Below are 8,810 nucleotides of genomic sequence, written 5' to 3' on the forward strand. Positions count from 1 at the left end.
GACTTGGCGGATGAATCCAATGTCCTGGAGTTTGGCGACCTCTTCTCCGATTGCCCGGTATTTCTCTTCATCGAAGGCCCTCCGCTTCTGCTTGATGGGATAAAAAGAGGGTTTGATGGTCAGTTTATGAGTGATAATCTCAGGGGAGATACCTGGCATGTCCGCATAGGACCATGCGAAGACGGAGGCGTTATGACGTAGGAATTGAATGAGCTCTGCCTCTACTTCTGGATCTAGTTGGGCGCCTATACGGACCGTCCGCTCAGGGTGCTCGTCCGAGATGCAGACAACCTTCAAGGATGTGTCCGGGTTGACCGGCTCCTTCCTTACATATTTCTTCTCCTCATCCCCAGGGTCCTCGAAGATATTTGGTGGCGGTGCCTGGTTTCCTACCGTTAAGACATCATGGCGGCGTGTTGACCGTGCCATAGTCGTTGAATAACACTCGCGTGCCAACTGCTGGCTTCCCCTCATACTGCCTGTGCCGTTAGGTGTGGGGAACTTCAGGAGAAGCATGTACCCGGCGATAATGCACTTAAGCTTGTTGAGCGCCGGTTGTCCGAGGATGGCATTATATGAGCTGAGACAATCAACGATTATAAATTCTGTATGTACCTCCGCCATACACGGACTAGTGCCAATAGTCAACCGCATGTAGTCAGAACCGAGCGGCTGTGTGACGTCACCAGAGAAGCTGAGCAGCGGCTCATGATCCTGGAGCAACTTGTTATTCCGCTTGAGATGGCTGTAGCAACCGCTGAAGATGACGTTGACAGCGGACCCGCTATCTACCAATATTCTCCCCACTGAGAACCTACCAAGGATGGCGTCGACCAAGAAGGGGTCATCATGGGGTAGGTGCACCCCGCGCTCTTCCTCCTCAGAGAATGTGATAGGTTCCCAACCAACCTTTGGGATCTTGGCGGATCTCTCGTAACGGATATTGCAGACTTCCTTTGGGTGATTAACGCGTGCGTAACGCTTCCTGGCTCTGTGAGACAAGCCCGTGATTGGAGCACCGCCGTCGATTGTGTTAATGCGGCCCAACGTCTCTACGTTGGCGATCACTGGTGGCAGTTGGCGCACCTTGAACTGTTCCATCTTGCCTTCACGGTACAAGGTCTCAATTGCCGTCTTGAGTGCGTTGTAGCTGTTGGTATTGTGGCCGCTGTCCTCGTGGTATTTGCACCATCTGCCGGTGTTTTTGGGTTTGCCCGTCTTTGGGTATTTTGCTGGAGGAGGTGGCGGGATCTGATCCTTGCACTGATTGTATATTTCCTCGTACGAGGTTGTGAGGACCGTGAACACTGCATACCGTTGAGAAGACTCCGTTTGCCTGTTGCGGTTATCTTCCTGGGTTGGGCGGTTTCCCTTGTGGTATTGATCCTTCTGCCGCTTGTTCTGGTAGTGACCTTGTGGCCATTCCCTCTTCTTGTCAGTTGGTGATGCGGCGGGTGCCTTATTAACGGTTTCATGACTGGAGGTAGGCTGTGTGGCCTTTGCTGGCGTTACCGGTGGCGGTGGGACTTCTCCATATGTAATGAATTCCGCCTGGGCGTGAATGACCGCCTCACTCATGATATGGTCATATGCCGCATTTGGATGATTGTAGTTGAGGTGATAGAGGAACGGCCCTTTGAGGAGTCCTTGCTTGAAGGCCGCCGATGCCATCGATTTGTCCAGATCGCGGCACTGAGATGCCGCCGCTCGCCACCTTGTGACGAATGCCTTGAGTGACTCATTCTCTCCCTGTTTGACGCTGAACAGCTGACTCGTGTTATGATGTCCGGCGGACAGTAAGATGAACCGGGAGAGGAAGGTATGTGACAGTGCGTTGAATGAGTCGATGGATCCTGGCGGACATTCGAAGAACCAATTCATTGCCTCCCCGTCCAGTGTTTCGCTGAACAAGTGGCACAGAGTGGGGTCGTCAAATCCCTTGTTGTTGGTGACCTTCTTGAAGGTGTCCATGTGGACGAAGGGGTCGGTTGTACCGCTGTAATGCGACATCTTCGGAGTTTTTGCGTACGCAGGCCTGATAGCCTGTAGGATTGCAGCGGTGAAGGGCCCTGGTCTGGACGTGAAAAGTGGACTTTGAGTTGACGGCGCGGCGCCCGACTCCGCCCGGACCAACCTTTGTTCCAACTGCTGCACCCTCTCCAGAATTTGGGCTGTTGCGTCGCCGGCGGGTCCGGCATATGTACTCCGCTGGGTCTGCCTATGCCTTGGCGCAGGCGGACCACCCTCAGTTCTTGCCCTAATTTCCGAGCGGTTGGTGCGTGGTACCGACTCTGCTTCCTGCTCCAACATGAGTTGGGGAATGGGCGGTGGTCCCATCCCTAGTAGTTCAGGGGGGTCCAGCGGGACCTGCATCTGTACAACTGGTTCCGGTCCCAATGTACCAGCGTTGGGATGACTACGCCTTGTACTATGCGAATGCTCGCTTTGTACCGGGTTGGCGGTTCTTTCTAACGTCCTTTTCAGGTCATCAAAACGTGACATCAGCGCAGCCACCTGCTTTTGGGGCTCGGTCTTCTCTCTGCGCTCCTCTTCACGTTCTCTGTTTGCCTTGTGAAGGTCTGCCAGTGCCAACTCGTACATGGCGGCGAGGTCCTGGCCTGGTGGGCGGCTGCTGCCTGGATCCGTCTCACCGCCAGGGTTAGTTGGGGTGTTGAATAGTGCTCGGTTAACACCTACCGCTGGATTGGATGGTTGGGGGATGGCGGACTGGTCTGCCTGCTCATGGGCGTTTCCCCCGCTACCGCTAGTCATGGTAGTTGTGATGGGATGACCTCTTGTTCAAGGATTCCCACAGACGGCGCCAATGTTAATGCTCAAAGTCTGGCGGTAGCCAAACCTTCGTTTAACGCGGGTCCGGCGGGCGGACCACTACTCTGTATACTTGGTGATTCCTGCTAGCTGCCAAATGAAAGGCAGGGCGTCAGAGGGAGACCGCGTTGGGCGGTCTTCACTTCTCCGATGCCTAAGTCAGTTGATATATAGGCAGCATAGTAATAAATGAGAGTTAATGCGTAATTTAATGAAGGGAGAAGAGAGGACCTTTTATAGGTGAGGAGAGGTCTGATCTTCTCCTTGTTTTCGATGTGGGACTGAAGTGCTTCAGTTCCCAGTTTCAGTAGCTTCTGATGCCGTCTTGGCAGAGTGCGTGGCGGCGCGTCAGCGGTGATCGTGGGGAACGCTTGTGCTCAGGCCGTGGCCCGCCTGGCTGCCTATCTGTGGGTTACTCCTTTGACCATAGTTGGTACCTCTGGCGGTACGATGAGGGTGTCTTATTATAGCTAATTATGGTTTGCAACGTACATGTAGGTACACACAGATCTGGCCTATTCTTACATCAGTTATAGCCAAGATCATCAAGAACAATTTACCCAGAAAATGCCAAAATAAGAACAAACGCACTCAACCCAGATTCGACCATCTAGCAAATCCCTAAACACCAACTCTCTGCCAACCACCATAACCCAAACCCCCCAAATCTCACTTTACACCTCAGAACACGCCAAAGCAAAACAGAAATCATCCAAAAAAAAAAAAAAACCAAAAACACCAGAACCCAGAAAATAGCAGATCCAATGAAACAGGAAAAGAGGGAATCCAGATACCAACCTCGGTGGTGAAGCCCACGGTACGATGGTGCACAGCAATCTTAGGGGGGTGCGATCGTCGTTTCTCAGGGAACGGTATCTCTAAGCTCCGGCAACCTCTTTCTTCAATCTCGGACGAACAGAGCGAGAAGATGACGACTGTGAGTTTGAAGCTTTTACCAAAGTGTCAAATCTCGCTGGGTTTCCCCCCCTTTTATGTCAACATCAACGCGTTCTAAGCCGTCCGCTAAAAAACGACATCATACACCAGCCGTACACGTGTCACAAGTCTCCACTTACTCTCCGGATTAACCGAGGCGTCGCCTCGGTTACGAAATCCATAATTACTATCATTAATGGCGAGAAGATGGCCAGGCTTAGGAGACAAGCCTCCACACGCTAACCCTCTACGGGTTGGACGCGTGTCAACCACCACCAGACGAAGCGTCTGGTGGAAGTAACCACTTGGGATGAGTTCGCCAACCGTCCGAAGTCCCCGCCAGCGGAACTTCTCCCTTGTCATCTTCCAAGTGACGAAGTATCCGCTGAGCGAATCCCCGCCAGCGGAACTTCTCCCTTGTCATCTTCCAAGTGACGAAGTATCCGCTGAGCGAATCCCCGCCAGCGGAACTTTTCTCTTGTCATCTTCCAAGTGACGAAGTCTCCGCTGACCGAACCCTGCCAGCGGAACTTCTCCCTTGCCATCTTGCAAGCTGGGCATCTTCCGCTACGTACCTCTAGCGGAACCCCCTTTTCAGCTTGCTAGCTGCGTATTTTGTTCAGCACTATCGCTCAACAAAATACCGCCAGCCACGTCTACCGGACGCTGCTTCCTGCTGCATTCAGCGGGGGGATATCCGCCAAACGGCAAATCCCGAGGCCACGCCTCACTCTGACAACGACCGCCACGCGGCGTTACCGTCAGACCGTCCCTACGGGACACGGGGACTTGTCAACAGTCTACGACGGCCCTGATCAGGCACGTTGACCCCCGTCAATTGGGTACTAAAGCTTGGGCTCGCTACCCAACACCCTCTGCTCCGTGCAGCTCCCCCTCAACAAACAATTTGCCGACCATCCGGAGGTCTATCTTCACCGGGGAGTGGGGGACTCCCTGGGGGGCCTAGCAGGGGCCCACCCGAAAGGGTATAAAGCGTTTGCTCAGTAAAACCAACGGTTGACAACGCACTAACGCTAATTATGCTCTTGCAAGTCTAGCGGAAGAAAACGCTTCAAACCGCCGAACAACTCCCCAACCAAGATTGCCCTCCTTGACTGGGGACTTGGGGGACTTGTACATACATGTACATTTGCAAGCATAATTAGCTATAATGGGCCACGCTCATTGTACCGCCAAAGGTACTAATTCCAACCAAAGGAATGACATGCAGGCACACCGCCAGGCGGGCTACAGCCCCAAAGTCGGATCATCTCCAGATCGGCGGCGACGCGCCGCCACGCGCCACGCCAAGATGGCATCAGAAGCTTCTGAAACTGGGAACTGAAGCATATCAGTCCCACATCGAAAACAAAGAGAAGATCAACCTCTTCCTCACCTATAAAAGGTTCTCTCCTCTCTCCTCATTAATTACGCATTCAATACTTACCTACTGTTACTTTGTCAACATAAATACATTGACTAACTTAGGCATCGGAGAGTCGAAGACCGCCCAACGCGGTCTCCCTCTAACGCCCTTTGTATTTCACTTGACAGGTAACGGAGGCTTTGAGAACACCACAAGTGTAGATCCGCTCATCGGATCAGCGTTAACTAAGGTTCAGCTACCGCCGGACTTTTAGACATTAACAGCCAGGAAGAGCAGGTATCACCGCATTCTGGCGAGTAGCCTGCAACGGTATAGCTTGGATAGTATTCGTTGTTCGCCCCCCCCCCCCCAGACGAATAGTTTGGGGATTAGGAGACTGTTGAAGAGTCACTGCTGGCATGGCTGTCTCTTTGACTAGAGATGTTATCTTGATCGGATTGCCGGCCAGATCGATGCCATAGTAGTCTCCTGTCAACTCTTCATATATATTTTCTACCCCATCACTGTCATATTGCACGAATGCGGCAGAATCAGCCGAAACACGCGCGTTGGCCTTTGAGGTTTGATTTTTCTGTCCAGCAGAGGAGGTGGTTTGGCCGCCCTGAGTAGTCTTCTCTTTGCTACCGCCAAATACCAGGGCTTTCTCTTTAATCTTGGCTGCTGTAGGAATGGCTACAGAAGGTGTAGCCGTGCTGCTGCTACCCTTTTCACGAGCATTAGGATGTACATATTTGTCAGACCTGGAGGGTTGGCCAAGCGCCCCAAGGATAGCATGGGGGTCACCCAAAGCCTTATTCAGGACTTCTCTAGTCTGGTTCAACTCGACCCTCTGCATGGCAACTTCGGTCGCGAGGTTTGATCCGTCTTTCCGCATGGCCGCGATGGATGCCGCAGTCTCTTTGCAATGGGTATTGGCTGTATTGACAGCACCCAAAAGCTCCTGATAGTGGGCGCGATTTGTCGCAGCAATGCTATCCGTGTGCCTTATAGCTGCTGTGGCGAAACTTTGTGTACTTGCCTTACCCTCTTCAGCAATCCTAATCAAGCGCTGATCTAACTCACGAAGTTGTCGTGCCGTTTTCTCCATCGAAACTGCCAGATGTTTCCCATAACCTTCGCTATGTTCAGTAAGGATGCGAAGCCTCTCGTCCAGGCTAGCATCTGGTGGAATGATGAGTGGTTCGAACTCGATAATTTCAATGGTATCACCACTGAAAGTAGTCTCGGTAGTCGTAGGAGCCTTGACTACCTCATTTGCCGACTTTTGCGCCGACTTCTCACCCTCAGTACTGGGTGGTTGATTTCCTCCCTGTTCTGTCGACATCGCGGACGATGATGGATTGAGAGAAAATTCTTGTGTTATCTGTTCCTCCGAAAGACCACGACAGTCCGCACGAGTATGTGGTCTGTAACTAGAGGTCTTGTGCTTCGGACAGTTAGCGTAAACCTTTTGGTAAGGGTTTTCGCTTGATTTCCCAATGGTTACGTTTGCGAAGAAACGTTATGCAATGGGTCCCACTGGGCGTGCCAAAATGTTTGACACGGAAACCAGTTGGCCTGCAAACTGTCTCTTTTGAACGTGTGATTGCGCGGGCGTACCAGCACCGTGGGGTGCAGCCGTCGGGGGAGTCCCTTGACCTGACTTCTTCTTCAAGCGTTGTGGACGAGGAGAGCACCAACCTCGCCACAAGGTTCTTTTCTATGCCTTCCGAGAAAGGACTTCTTGCCTTACGGATAAGGACTTTGGTTGTGATCTCTTCGCGACACCGAATCGATACTTAGTGTTGTAGACTAAGCAGAGCAATCACTGGGAAGTTCTGAGAAAGCATAGGGTTTGCTAAAGCGTGACTTTAGCTTCGCTGGGTTGCGAGGGCGTTACCCTTGCTTCGCTGGTAGTATCGGTGGCAGTAGCACTTAACAGTCGGCTCTTGAAGAGACTAGGACTGGAAGCACGGTCGCCGGGTTTCAACTAGGTTGAAAGTTTGCTCCGGGAGAGGCTTTGATAATCGTAGAGATTAATTGATTGTCAAGAGGTCCTTGATTCGTCCTTGAAACCTGGTATTTATACCTAGGGTGTCGACTGTTCCTTGCCACAGAAGGATTATTGATTTAAGTTTCCTATTCAATCTCTGCTACTTGATTCCAATAAGGTTTCGTTTTCCTTATGGATCACGGAATGGGCGAAGCTGTAACCCAAACCCAAGTAGGCTTATTTTTGGGCCGCAGGTATCGGCCCGCTGCGCTAAATCCACTAAAGGATCTTGCCAAAATTACTTTTGGGCTCAAACAGAGATCTGCAGCACCAAAGAGCATAATGGGATTGCAAAACCCTGTTTTCTATGTAGACTTCTAACAAAAATTGATTCTATCTTCTATACAAGATGATAATTGCATGCTTGGAGGTATTCCAATTATCATATGCGTGCAATTATTTTACATGTGGATGCTTGTGGACGGAGAGTGCAGAAGATACCAAGTGGAATAGGAAGAGGATGAAAAAGATAGGGTAACTTGTACGTTTGAGGTCAAAACATTTGTGAGGAGGTCCAAATGCTATTATGATAACTCGTAATAAAATTTTCTATCACGTTGAGAAATATCAAAAATAAATCCACATATGCATTAAATAATGAACTATGGGAAATTTTTCTCAAAGTCTCAGTAGAAGGAGATTCAAAGATTTTATGCTTTCATAAAAATCAAATTGCCCCCCTCCTCTGTAGCCTAATCCTTGTCGTTGTTCTGGTTTGCTCTCGTTCAGTTGCGCTGCGGGTTGGCGCTGGCCTCTGGCCTAGCCGGCGTGCGTCGAGTGTGGCCAGGCGGGAGGTTGTCAAAAGTGATTGTTCTTGTGGTCGAGAGTGCGCGGAGAGAATTTTATTTGCCTTGCTTTCATTGGCGATGGCTACACAGGTTGTAGCGGTGCCGCCAATGGTGGTGATTTGTGTTGTGGCTGCGCTTCTTGCCCATTCTGGATAGTGGGTCTGTGATTGGATCCGATCGGATCCCGTCACAAATTCATTAGAGGTTGGTTGTGTCGTGCAGTCGGGACTTGCTACAGGTTGTTCGACGGTGGTGCTGGCAGTGATTTTCCTCCTGAAGGGCGACGAAGGGAGTGGGGAGGGCAATGGAGGGAAACTCGGTATCAAATTTGATCTTCTCTCTAGAGTTAAACTTCCCAGTTTTTGGATTGTGGTGGTGGGGGGCGATTTCTGCTGGTTTCCTGTCGGTGGCGGGTCGACTGAGAGCTGTGGCGGCACATCGGTGATAGAGGTGTGAGGGTGGTGGCGGTTCTGCCCAGGCATATGCAATCTTGGAATGGAAGTAAGGGTTGGATCCTATCTGCCCTTATTCAGTTGTGGACTTATTCTGGGCCTGGTTGGTCTTAGGCCTGGTGTTGCACTCTAGGTCCAAGATGGGCTATTTTTTCTTTTAAATTTTTTAATCATTTTTATGTATACTTGTTAGTTGGGTTAATAAGTTGCTACCATTGTTTGGTAGGACGAGGTGGGCTTGGTCCCCGTTAATGCACCTTGTGTGCCTTGTCTGTTCTAGGTAGGCGGCTAGTTTTTTGCATTGAAAAATGGTTACAACCTCCTAGTGCCAATAAAGTATCTGCTCTAGGTAGGCGGTGAGTTCCTTGCTGGTCAAATTGTTGCAG

This window comes from Rosa rugosa, chromosome 6, assembly GCF_958449725.1.
Source record: "Rosa rugosa chromosome 6, drRosRugo1.1, whole genome shotgun sequence".
In the NCBI taxonomy this organism is placed as follows: Eukaryota; Viridiplantae; Streptophyta; class Magnoliopsida; order Rosales; family Rosaceae; genus Rosa; species Rosa rugosa.